The sequence below is a fragment of the Micromys minutus genome (genome assembly GCF_963924665.1).
Source record: "Micromys minutus genome assembly, chromosome: 6".
Lineage (NCBI taxonomy): Eukaryota > Metazoa > Chordata > Mammalia > Rodentia > Muridae > Micromys > Micromys minutus.
In genome coordinates, this window is record NC_137975.1 from 4,220,916 (window position 1) to 4,233,902 (window position 12,987).

A 12,987-nucleotide genomic window follows, 5' to 3' on the forward strand; every position below is an offset into this window, starting at 1 on the left:
GATGGCCTCTGTGCACACCCACTGCCTTTGCATTGTTGGCCTGCGTCTTCTTCAGGCCTTTCTTGTTGTGCTTTTTGGCAAAACACATGTTCCTCAGGAACTTGGGGTCAACACAGGAAGAGATTTGCATCTTTGTGACCAGGATTTCTTGATGCCGTTTCTGTGTCATTTGTGAGATTAGTTGTGTGTGGTGTGGTTCTTGGACCTGGCCACATCTCCTTGGTAAACCAAGGCTCCCGCAACACCTGGGACCAGAAGAGAAAGGTCTTAACTTTTCACAGGGTCACATATCAGATGTCTTGTATATCAGATATTTATATTATGATTCATAACTGTAGCAAAATTACAGTTATGAAGTAGCAATGAAGACAATTGTATGGTTGCGGGCACCACAGCATGAGGAACTGCATTAAAGGGTCTTAGCTTTAGGAAGGTTAAGAACCACGACTTTAGACAGAGTCTCCTCTACAGCCCAGATTGGCTGGAATTCACTCTGTAGCACAGGCTCCTCTAGAAGCCAAAGCACTTCCCCTTCACCTTCCAGGGGTCTGATGGTAAGGGTGAGCTACCATGCTCCTTTGTGAGGTCAGGTTACTGCCCGAGGTCATGTATCCTGAGGAGGCTTCACTGGCCTCTGTACCCACCCATGGGGATGACTCCCCATGAAGCCTAGGTCATTTAGTAACCTTCATCTTCTGCTATTGTCAATGCAGATTATTCATCAAAACCTTCGAACTCCTGGGAGATGGTGACCATGTGGTGTTTCTCCAGCTTCCTCACAGTGGCTGGCACAAAGCCTCAGGCCAAGTAAGATCTCACCACATTTTGCTGGAGAATACTCAAGTTTCAGTTTGGAAGGCTACAGGAACGACTCCTTTAAGAGTTGTTTCTTCATAAACCCTAAGCAGAAATAACTCTGCCTAGAGGGACTCATAGCTCCAGTCCTTCCATTGCCCAATTTTTGATCTTTCTGCAATTTAGGATGTTTACACGTCCAGACAGCCTCTGTGCAATGCACAAACAAAGAAAGCCTAGGCATCTCCAGCCATGAACACCAGCTGGGGTCATTTCTAATTGCAACCCGAAAGGAAAAACTGAGTTAGTATGGACGTTCTGAATGCAGTTTTCCTCTCCATGAACCCCTGACTGGAAGAGGAGAGCAGATTGCAAATGTCAGCTCGGTCCGCTGAGAAGCCAGCAGGCAGATCTTGAGGTTTTAGTACTAGGCAGGTCACCTGTCCTGTTTGTCATCTGGTCCGTCTAGCAGCATCTGTCTCAACAGAGATTTAGTCGGGTCTCAGGTGCCTAGAATAAACCAGGGGCATGGTGACTCTTCAGTGTCCTGAAGAAGGCCGATGGATGTTTCGTCTTGTCTCTCCCTCTGTAAGAGCAGGAAGAGAGCCATCAGACCAGAGTGTAAACTTGAGAACCATTTGGCTCCTTCCCTGGGGTATATGGATGAAAATAGAATACATTTTGGGAGGCCTGGCATGAAATTAAATTCCAGGGCTCTAGCTACATCTTTGCCAATGGGCTGGCTTCCTACCAAGGCTCAGAAAGGCCTTCATTATATAACGTACTGGAAGAGTGGAAGAAAATGGACAGCTCTCTGTGTGTGTATGTGTGTGTTGAGTATCTGAACCTTACAGAGGCTAGTCTGCTCAACCACACACACACACACACACACACACACACACACACACACACACACAAAGTGTACAGCTGTAGGCCAGTGGTGTTGGTCTCCTTTGGAGCTAAACTAGTTGAGACTAAAGGTCACTCATACTCAACTATTAAGATAAACAATATTTTTGCATGTATTTATTGTGTGTGTGTGCATGAGTATAACTGTGTGTCTGGGAATGTATGTATATATGTACATATACACATACACACACAAGTTAGCAAACAACTTTATTTTATTTTTAATCAAGACAGTGTCTTTCTTTGTAGTTCTGGCTGTCCAGGATAGCTTGAGAGTACAGAGGTCCACCTGCCTCTGCCTAAGTGTTGGGATTGAAAGTCATACCCAGCCAGAGAATAACTTTTGAGGACTGGTTCTCTTCTTCCCCCACGTGGGTCCTGGGAACAAATTCAGGCCTTCAGGCTTGGCAGCAAGCACCTTCACCTGCTGAGCCAACTCCTCAGCAGATAAACAATATCTGTAAACATTAAATTCAGAGGAACAAAAGAGCAATGTTTTACATAAAGTCAGGATCTGACCCTGGACCTGGACGAGCCTGTCCCAGGCACCTCATTGTCACCTCCACTGGGAACCCAGGCTCCACCCGACCTAGAGTCAGAATCTAGATTCTAACATACTCCCCCAAAAGTTACTGCATGTAAGTCTACAGAATGTGACTGCTGTGAGCTGAATGTGAGTCTTTCCAAAACTCTCAAATTGACTCCACCCAAACTCCATTGTCTAGGGTTTGGTGGTGAGCCTTAGAGAACTAAGTAGTTATGAAAGTGGGCCTCCCCCTCTCCCCAGGAGTTCTTGTGCTCAACAGAGCTGTTTGCTCCTCTGTTGCCCTCCCATTGTATGGACATATCCAGAAGATGCTGTATAGGAGAAGACAACTCAGCAGACTTCGGCTCCACTGGTTCCTGATTCAAGATATACATATGGAAATTTGGGAAGCACAGTCCCCCACATCATAGCTCCAAATGTTGGAATCCAAACAGCAGCAAAAAAAAAAAAAAAAAAAAAAAAAAAAAAAAAAAAATTAAATCGAAAGTTCCAGAAGTAACTAAATGGAGCTAGCTAGCTGGCTACTTGCCTGGATTTGCTCAATACTATTCTAAAAGTGTAACATCTGGTGGTTTACTATGAGCTTTAAAATCATAGTTTGTTTTGAAATAATTCTTAATCCATAGGAAGTTGCTTGGATAAGACGGAGACATCTCATTCCTGTGGCCTTCATCTATTATCGGTTAATTTTTGGTCCATTTGAGCTGCTGTAGCAGACAGATAACTTTCACCTGGGAAACTTGTAAACAACATAAACACACCGTTCACAATTCTGGCGGGTGGGTGACTCCAGTCAAGGTGTCCAGCCAGTGTGTGATGAGAATCTGTTCCTCCCAGACACACCTCCTTTATGTCCTCAAACAGTGGCAGGGCACCGGAGGAACAAAGGATCCCCTTGGATGTAGGCATTTCTGAGATCTCAGCTGTCACAATGAGTCACCTGCCCAAGACCTCATCTCCCACACCAACACTTTGGAAGGGTCACAAACATTTAGCACCCAGTGGTTACATTTTATATAATGACAGTGCACGCACACACACACACATATTAACATCAAGAATATGCCACTTTACCACATGTCTGGATTTAGATAACTAACACAATTAAGAACAAGAACTGGTTCATGATGTTGGTGAGATGGCTCAGTGGTTAAGACTGCACTGTCGGGGCTGGAGAGATGGCTCTTAAGACCACTGGCTGTTCTTCCAGAGGTCCTGGGTTCAATTCCCAGCAACCACATGGTTGCTCATAACCATGTGAAATGAGATCTGATGCCCTCTTCTGGTGTGTCTGAAGACAGCTACAGTAGGGAGATGGTTAAATGAATTGTAGTATATCAGTTCCATGGATATACTCTTTAAGAGTAGCATCTTTGTCCCAGAACCTGCCTCCATCATCACCCCTGCTGCTTTCTCTGCTTCCTGATCTCCATGAGGTGAGCAGCTTTGACCTCTCATATGACCTCCATGATGCTTCCCCCAGCCCAGACACAACAGAACCAGCAAGCCATGCACTGAAATTCTGGAAACTATGTGGCAAATAAACCCTCCTCCTTCGGGCGTTCTCTTGGGTACCCAAGTGTGTTATTATAGTCTCCTCCCATGGTGACTATTACTCTGTTGGTGAGGATATATCACAGTTAGAAATGATTTGGTAGCCATTTTCAGATTGTAGGATGTTTAGCTGTTTCCTCTACTAGGTTTTTCTTGGGGGGGGGGTGTTATTTTTTTCTTTTTTGTAAACTCACAAAGTCTACTAGTTTCTTATAAATAAAAGTTCTATGAATTATTCTAGTTTCTTCCCCTTCCAAATAAATTTTAGATTTTCACCTTTTAAAGTCTTTTTGGGATTTTGATATGAATTGCATTAAATTTATATATTGCTTTGGAGAAAAAAACTTTATTGTGTTGGGTCTTATGTAGATTTCCTTATATCTTTATTTTATCTGCTATTGTATAAAAATAACTTAGTTTTCTGCAGACAATGATGGCACATATATTTAATCTCAGCACTCAGGAGGCAGAGGTAGGTGGATCTCTGAAGGTTGGAGGCCAGCCTGGTCTACAGAGAAAGTTCCAGGACAGACAGTGCTACAAAGTGAAACCCTGTTTCAAAACACCAAAAGCAAACAAACAAACACAAAAATAAGAAAGAAAAGAAAGAAAGAGGGGCTGGAGAGATGGCTCAGTGGTTAAGAGCACTGACTGCTCTTCCAGAGGTCCTGAGTTTAGTTCCCAGCAAGCACATGGTGGTTCACAACCATCTGTAATGGGATACAGTACCCTCTTCTGGTGAGTCTAAGGACAGCTACAGTGTACTGATATAAATAGAATAAATTTTCTTATAAAAAGAAGAAAATAAATAAATAAAAGAGAGAAAGAAGCAAAGAACTTAGTTTTCTTCCGTGGATCTTGCCCTGTTACTTTGCCGACTCCAGCTCAGTCATTAGTTCTAGAAGCTGCTTTATGCATTTCTTGAGATTTCTAAGAAGGCTGTTATGTCATCTATAGTTTTTCATTTTTCTTTTTGAACTCATATGTGCTTTTTTTTCCCTACTCCTTGCCACAGGTACTCACTACAATGATAGTCAGGTGACCGTTATGGGTGCAGAAATCCTTTCTTTGCTTCTGAGCTTAGGGAGGAAGAGTCTCTCACCCTTACATGTGTTAATGGTAGGATTTTGTAGATCTTCCTTATCAAGTTAAGAGCACGTCTCTCTGTTCTTACTGTACTAAAGTTTTATCACAAGTCCAGAGTGAATTTGTCAACCCTTTTTGCACATCAATGGGATAAGATGGATTTTCTTTTTTAGCCTGCTAGTATGGTGTACTTAATCAACTTGGCACAAGCTAGAGTCACTTGGGAAGAGGGAACCTCTGTTGAGGAATTACCTCCCTTAAATTGACTTGTGGGTATGTCTATGGGGCATTTTCTTCATCACTGACTGATATGGGAGGGCCACAGCTCACTGGGTGGTGCCACAGGTGGTTCTGGGTTGTACAAGAAAGCAAACTAAGAAAGACATGGGGGGAGCAAGCCAGTAAGCAGTGTAAATGTCCCTTTTATTTCCTTGGATGAAGGGATGAGATGAGAACGGTACCCAACCTGTGTGAATAAATGTCTTGGGCTGAGCCCAGAGCATTTCTTTGTTCTAGCTACTCCTAAACCTAGGCCTGGAAGCTCTACCCTCCAATCCAATCTTCCAAGCTGACTGATTCAATATGGCCTCTCTCAGCTTCTCCCTGAATTGCTCTGCTTGGCCTCATACTAACTTTGGCAACACGCTCTGATCTTCTGGCTCATTCTTATTCTCTTGCTCATCTGTCTTTACCTGTATCTAGCTTGTTTTCCCTGTAACACGTCTCTGTACAGCTGTCCCAGTAAAACTGCCACACACATGCTTCTCTCTCTGGATGCTCTTAGGAAACCTCTCTTTGCTGTGCTGTTCTCCAGTGAGTTGGGCTTATTCTATCTCTGAGTCATTCTGTCAAATTTTTCTCTGATTCATTGCTTGGTCTCCTCTTCAATTGGACAGCATTTCCAAATGTGGCTGCTTCCTTCTATAAACTAACCTTACCTTCATTGTAAGGGATTAAAGATGTATACTAAGGGTGTGTGTGTATTCCAGACTTCATATTGTAATCCAGGGTGTATCTGCATTTTGGCCAGATCTTATAGACTAGAAAGTCTTTGGATGTGATCCCTTGCCAGAGCAGCCATGTTGCTGGATTAAAATTCCTCTACAAAGCTGTACTGCTCCGTAGTTCGTGCTTCAGTTCCTGCCTCTAGGTTCCTGCCTTGACTTCCCTAAGTGATGACCTGTGACCAGGACATGAAAGCCACATAAGCCCTTTCTTCCCCAGGTTTCTTTGGTTTATCACAGCAACAGAGAGTAAACTGAGACAATGGTGAATTACACTGAGTGCATTGTCTTTCATATACCTTTCAAATGTGGTAGCTTCCCTGGGGTACTTGGTCACTATATATAAAACTCTTTCTAGATATACATACCTGGGTCCTGCTTACAAATATCTTGTTAATGATGTTTGCACATTTATTTCTAAATATGTGAGTCTGCAGTTGCCTTTATATACTACTCTTTTAGCTTGGGTTGTTAGGATAGTAATAGTTTCATAGGGTTAATTGAAAACTTTACATTTTCTAGACAAGAATCTACAGGAGAGGCTAATCTTGATCACTTGATCCTCCTGTCTGCACCTGCCACGTGCTGGGATTACAGGCATGACTCACGATGGATATCTCTGTGCACTTTAATATTTGTTTAAGTTTTTTTTAATATTTATTTATTTTATGTATGTAAGTAGCTGTCTTCAGACACACCAGAAGAAGGTATCAGATCTCATTACAGATGGTTGTGAGCCACCATGTGGTTGCTGGGAATTGAATTCAGGACCTCTGGAAGAGCAGCCAGTGCTCTTTACCTCTGAACCATCACTCCAGCCCTTGTTTAAGTTTTTAACATATTAAAATATTAATAAAAATCACAATTTATTTTATAATTTAATATATTGTAATTAATAAATTATAAAATATATATTTGGTTTTTTGTGAAAGGGTTTCTTTGTGTAGTCTTTGGTGACCTGGAACTCAATCTGTAGACCATGCTCTTCCTGAACTAACAGGGATGTGCCTGCCTCTGCCTCCTGAGTGCTAGGATTAAAGGCACACACCGCCATGCCTGGCACCCGGCTGAGTGTTAATAATTGTAATTTAAATCGATCCTTGTGTGAATCATATACAGAAGACATTTTACAAATAGACAATGTACTGGCTGGTTTTGTGTCAACTTGACACAGAGGAGGAGCCTTAGTTGAGGAAATGTCTCCATGAGATCCAGCTGTAAGGCATTTTCTCAACTAGTGATCAAGGGGGGAGGGCCCAGCCCATTGTGGGTGGTGCCATCCCTGGGCTGGTAGACCTGGGTTCTATAAGAAAGCAGGCTGAGCAAGCCAGGGGAAGCAAGCCAGTAAGTGACATCCCTCCATGGCCTCTGCATCAGCTCCTGCTTCCTGACCTGCTTGAGTTACAGTCCTGACTTCCTCTAATGATGAACAGCAATGTGGAAGTATAAGCTGAATAAACCCTTTGCTCCCCAACTTGCTTCTTGGTCATGTTGTTTGTGCAAGAATAGAAACCTTGACCAAGACAAACAAGTTAAAACTCTGAGAAATTGACTTGAAATTCACAGAGAAATTATGACCTGTACATTCTCCAGTCCCAGGTTTGGTTTGGTCCCTACATCCCATAACTCCTGTGTCATCCTAGGCAGACTTCTCTTGGCATTTGTAATCTCCTTGGAAACAGAGAAGAGAATGAATCCACCTGTCTAAGAAGCTGCCAAACTCTTCCTTGCCCAATATTTCATTCAAGTTAGAAGAAAATGAGGTGCATAGAGAAATGACTGAGTGTCAAATCCAATACTCTTTTGGCAGAAGATGGCACTTAATACAGAGCCCCACAACTAGTCAAACTGCAAAGAATAAGGGACTGTGGATACCTTGACCATTAATAAGACATCTGTATCAGGCCTCCTTCCAGGAAAGCCTCTGGGATCATTTCAGAAGAAAGACTAGAAAGCTTGTGAGACCCACAGGTTGGAAAGACTACTGTGCAATTGTTTTCCAGACATGCAAGCCTGTGCACGCATAGCCAAATAAACAGAATGGTTGGAGTCACTTCCATCCCCACATCCCTCTAGCATCCATCGTGGGTTTTATGTTCCATAAGCATTTCCTGAATTGGGCCGAGCTGCAAGATCACAGTAACTCTTCTGGTTGAGCCACTTTGACTCAGTTAATGTTGGGATATTCCCTTGAGAAACTGCCTCTCTTCAAGGTACGGGAGTCTAAAGCATTGCAAAGGGAAGGCGTCTTTGATCTTGGCCAAGGGGAAAAAGTGACAACCACTAAGGCTACATGACTATAGTGGGTGCTCCCTGGAGACTCTGAATGTGGCCTGCTGACCAGTGTGAGCAGCTCAAGGTCTCTTTAAGAAGGACACTCTACAGGAGCAAAAGTGGGCACCAGACACTTATGACTCAAGAGGCAAGCCACTCACCTGGGTGTCTTTGGCATGAGTGTCGGATTATAGCACACTGGGACCCACATAGTGATGCAAAGGCAATGGCAACATTGTTTGACTAGAGGCAGCTCAGTGTGAATCACCTTTGGTCCAGTTTGCCTTTCGTATGCTGTGCTGATCTCACACCCAGTCTGACTGAGCACTTTGAGAAATCCATAAACAGGAGAGAGGCTGAGAAGATTCCCAGCTTTGAACCAGAAACATAGTGAACTGTTACGAAAGTGAGTCCAGAGGGGGAGAGGGTGCTGGACAAACCAGACATGTTGGACATGACAAAGAGCTGGACTCGTAATGAAATACATGGATAAGAAAATAGTAAACAAACTCTTGTTAGATAAGAGGATAGAGTAAGGAAGAGTTGGCTCTTGGCAGCTGATGGTCTGTGATAGCCAAGGGCCAAATGGATCTGATTCTGAGAAAGACAGGAGCAAAGGGCCCGGAGATGGGAGGAGGGCTGTGGAATTCATTCAACTATCAAAATAAAACTTAGCAGATGAGTTTCCTTTAGAAAGCCAAGTTGGAGTGGAGAGTAGGCACAATGGTAAAGAGCTGGTTGTTCTTGCTGAGGACAAGAGTTCGGTTCCTAGCATCCATGATAGGCCACTCTCAAATGCCCGTAACTCCAGATTCAGGGGATCTGATGCCCTCTTATGGGGGCAACCACACCCATGTGCACATCTACACATGTACAGACATGTGCATGAGCACATACACCACACACACACACACACACACACACACACACACACACACACACACACACTGTAGTAGTTTAAATGAGAAATGTTCCCAATAGGGTTGGGTATTTGAACATTTGCTACCTGTTCAGTGGCACTGTTTGGGGAGGCAAAGCAACCTGTAGGATGCGGAGCCCTGCTGGAGAAGGCATGTCACTGGGGGTTGGCGTTGAGAGTGTATAGCTTTGCCCCATTTCCAGTTCACTCTCTGATTCCTGTGAGGGTTTGAGATGTGAGCTCTATGCTTCCTGCTCTTGCTACACTGCCTACCCACTGCCATGCCACCTCTACCATGATGGACTGTAGCCTTCTGAAATCATAAGCCAAAACAAACTCTTTTATACGTTAGCTTTAGTCATGGCAAACTTTTCATCATAGTAATTAGGAAAGCACTGGCTGTTCTTCCAGAATACCTGGGTTCAATTCCCAGCACACACATGGCACTCACAACTGTCTGTAACTTGAGTTTCTTGGGATCCAGTACACTCATGCAGATACAAATACAGGCAAAACACCAGTGCACATGACATAAAAATACATCATTCTTTATAAAGTAAAATCAACCTTAAGTAAATAGGTACCAAAGTGATGTACCCATTAAAGTGATTAAATGTACAGACCCAGTAGCATCAAAAGCTAGGAAGAATGTGGAACAGTGGTCACTCTCATTGCTGCCAGTGGTGGGGGTGCAGACTGGTGCAGCCACCTCCGAAGACAATGACAGCTGCTTCCGATATAAATATATTCTCACCATATGACCCAGTGATCTGATTCCTACATGTTTACCTAAACGAGCTGAAAGCATACTGTACAAACACCCACAGGAATGTTGCATCATCTTTGTCTACAATCACCAAAAAAGCTGGAAGTACTGACAATGTATCTCAGTGGGTAGATGGAGAAGCAAACTGAGAACCAGCTAGATTATGGAATATTATTCATTGATGAAGAGAAACAAACTATTTAACCATGGTGAGTGTCTTTATTTGGGTTACTATTGCAATGATGAAACACCATGACCAAAGCAAGGAGGAAAGGATTTGTTGGGCTTATACATCCACATTGCTGTTCATCATCAAACAGGAACATGAAAGCAGAACTGATACAGAGGCCATGGTAGGGTGCTGCTATTGGCCTGTTCCCAATGGCTTGCTCAGCCTGCTTTCTTATAGAACCCAGGTCTACCAGCCTAGGGATGCACCACCCACAATGGGCTGGGCCTCCTACATTCTACGGGCTTGCCTACTGCCTGATCTTACAGAGGTATCCTCTTAACAGAGCTTCCCTCCTGTCAGATGCGTTTAGCTTGTGTTAAGTTGACATAAAACTAACCAGCACAGTAAGCCATGGAGAACTTAAATGCACAGTGCTTAGTGGAAGGACCGGAAGAGCCTGGGTGATGTATCTATCATTCTGACTACCTCGCAGTAGCCAATTTCAAGAAATAGAAAAAGGCAGCGTGGTTGGCAGAGGTCAGGGTGAGGGGGGCATGAATACGTGTGGCACTCTGTGTGAGGGGTATGGGTGTGACCTAGTGGAGGAAAAGTGAGACGGAGAGCTAAGCACCATGGCCTCCTGCGCCTGCGCGAGGAATCACGATCCAGCTGTATTCCAGCTGTACACAGCCGGATTTAAAGTGACTCCCAGCAAATCGGCAACAAGGGACCAGAGCCCAAGGCTATGGCGGCTTCCTATCTTCACGGAAATCCCTCCCCTACAGAGTCCCCTGAAGAGCAAATTAGATTCCACAGGACATCAGGTGTATCCCGCGCCCCTCCCTTTGGCCCTTAATTATGTAGCCTCGCTCTTATTGGCTGGAAAGTTGTATGCAAGCTTTTGTACCAAACAATGAAAGTTAGACTTGCACTCCGATGCTGGTCTCCGGAGTCTGTGGGAATCTCCGGAGTCTCTGTGTCTCCAGCTCCACTTTATCCCCATTTCTCAGTCTGACAACTATAGACTTAAGGCAGTGAAACACTCTGTGTGGTGCTCCATGATAAATGTATGTCCCATACTTATCAAAACCCATAGAATTCTATAGCACAGGATGAATCTTAATGTAGACCAAGTACAACAGCTCATCAGTGGAGCAAACGTTCTACACAAGGTCATCGCTGGGGAACCTGTGTGGGAGAGAAGGAAAAGGAGACGAGCTAAATTCATTGAACCATAGGCAAAATATTTCCATTTGCTCCCAAAAAAATTCTAAAATGGTATTAAAAGTAGTCAATTAGTTTTCACAAACAGCTTTTACACTGAAGGGACAAAAGAATCAACGGTGGTGGGAATCATTTTTAATTGCACTGAGAACCGCCAAGGTCATGGAAGCTTGGTTGTAAAATCTACAGCCAGTCTTTCTGCCCAACTGTTCATTCACTCCAGTGATGGCTCAGTTGGTGAAGTACTTTCATCCTTGGCACTCACTTACAAACACAGGCACTGGGGCTGAAGAGATGATTCAGTTGGTTTTTTTGTTTTTTTAATATTTATTATATACACTGTAGCTGTCTTCAGACACACCAGAAGAGGGCATCAGATCTCATTACAGATGGTTGTGAGCCACCATGTAGTTGCTGGGATTTGAACTCAGGACCTCTGGAAGAGCAGTCAGTGCTCATAACCGCTGAGCCATCTCTCCAGCCCTGATGGTTCAACGGTTAAGAGCACTTGTTATTCCCACAAAGGTCCCAGCACCCAAATGGCAGTTAACAGCGAGTTCTGGGGGTCTGAAGCCCTCTTCTGACCTGAGGGCATCAGTTGCATACACAGTGTGCAAGCATACATGCAGACAAAGCACTCGTAAAAATTGGCGGAGAGTCACGCGTGGTGACACATACCTTAATCTAAGTTCTCAGGAGGCAGAGGCAGGCAGGTATCTGTGAGTTCGAGGTCAGCTTGGTCTACAAAAGAGCTCCAGAACCGATGGGGCTGTACGCAGAGAAACCCTGTTTTGAAAAACAAAACAGACAAACAAACGAACGAACAAAAGCATGTTGGCAAGGATCTGTAACCCCTGTATGTCAGGGAGCATGGAGAAGGGTGACGGCAGGGATTCACTGCCCAGACTAGTTCGGACAGTTAATGACCTCCATCTTCAGGAGAGATCTTGTCTCAGAAATAAAGTAGAGGGCGGCTAGAAAGTTGGCTTAGAAATTTAATGAGCACTGTACCCCCAGAGTGCACCTACACTCACTTCTCAACATCTGCATGTGGCTCACAAGTACCTGTCACTCCAGCCCCAAGGGATCGGATGCCCTCGTCTGGACTTTCTCAGACATCTGCACACACATGGGCATATACACCTGTGCGTGTGCACGCACACAAACATGTACGCATGCATGTGAACGTGAATGCGCAAGCACACGATCATAAAGTAAATATTTTGTGAAAGGAAGGCAGGAAGCGGCTGAGAAGACCAATTTTGGCCTCCACTAGAATTCAGACACACATACACAAAAATAAAAGGATTGAAAATAAGCAACCTGATAGAGTTTGTTCAGTGGGCTTGCTTGGAAATAAAGCAGGAGTAGACTTTTAAAGCTCCCCTACCTCATTAGTTGTTTTCATGGAAGAGAGCCTGGCCTTACCTGGTCAATTTGGAAAAGCAACATGATGGTCTCAAGGGGGCTTTTGTTTGGCCAGGCTTTTTTCTCAAGCAACTATAATGATGCAGACTGCCAGGCTGATTGTTAATTCTCTGTGATTATGTACGGGGCCCTTTAAATTTGTTTTCCTGTTTCTTCCTTCTTGGTAATTAGATGAAGCAATCAGCACATCTTTCATATTCTAAGGAGGCTTACCTTTTCGTTCTGAGACTGGAATTTCTGCAAGAGACAACAGGAGCAAATTCCAATCAGAGGCTCTTAATGAGGAGACTGTTTAAAACCCCTCCAGCT

General features: G+C 44.0%; 1 protein-coding gene across 1 annotated transcript in view; it reads left to right on the forward strand.

The window, feature by feature from the left end:
* The window catches only part of NMNAT2 (nicotinamide nucleotide adenylyltransferase 2), a gene marked incomplete at its 5' end in the record, with an annotated part of 156,679 nt that overhangs the window by 109,002 nt on the left and 34,690 nt on the right, over positions 1-12,987 (forward strand). The gene's annotated exons all lie outside the window — the stretch shown is intronic.